Source organism: Austrofundulus limnaeus, unplaced genomic scaffold (genome assembly GCF_001266775.1).
Source record: "Austrofundulus limnaeus strain Quisiro unplaced genomic scaffold, Austrofundulus_limnaeus-1.0 Scaffold6, whole genome shotgun sequence".
In the NCBI taxonomy this organism is placed as follows: Eukaryota; Metazoa; Chordata; class Actinopteri; order Cyprinodontiformes; family Rivulidae; genus Austrofundulus; species Austrofundulus limnaeus.
This window is the reverse complement of record NW_013952408.1, coordinates 5,754,794-5,755,497: the sequence shown is the minus strand read 5'-3', so window position 1 is coordinate 5,755,497 and position 704 is coordinate 5,754,794.

The window sequence follows — 704 nt, the reverse complement described above, 5'->3', positions numbered from 1 at the left end:
CATTCGAGAAATCTGCGCCTATAATCCCTGAAGTCGAAGAACATCTTTCCGACCTCGGTAGTCAGCTTATTTCGCACGTCGATCGTAGGCAGAACCGTTTTCAGGTAAAAACTCAATATGTTTCAGATGGTCTCGCACGCGTGCGGACCCTTGAGAGAATCCACCAAAACGGCGCTATCGTTGCTCCACCAGAGAGACGCTTTGGGGTCCGCGTCTCTCAGTCGGTAGACCCGCGCGGTTTGCTCGAAAACGAACCTCAAATCGTTGAAAATATATTCGCCCATCCTCGAGAACCTACAGCAAATGTCGTCGAATCGGCATCCGCGGTCCTCCCACGAGGTCGTCGTTGGATCCACAATCACCACCTCTGCTGCTGATGCGGTGGTGGCATTTGCTGCGAGTTCCACTAAAGACGACAAGCCCGCCGCCGAAACAACCCAGCAGCAGCGAGAAGGACGAGGGAGCTCCAGCGAGACATAACTTTTTTCCTACACACACACCAGACAGTCGCGACGAATCTGTTTCGAGAAGAGCAGACCCCGATTCTTTTATAGCGCGCAAAAATGGTAAGGTCGGTCGGTCGGTGTTAGCTCAAATGGTGAGGTCGGTCGGATCGGTCCATCGCGACCGTTATATAGAGTCAGAGAACGCGTAGAGGTAGTCAAAACAGCACATCCAATTCGTTATGTTGCACAGATTATTAT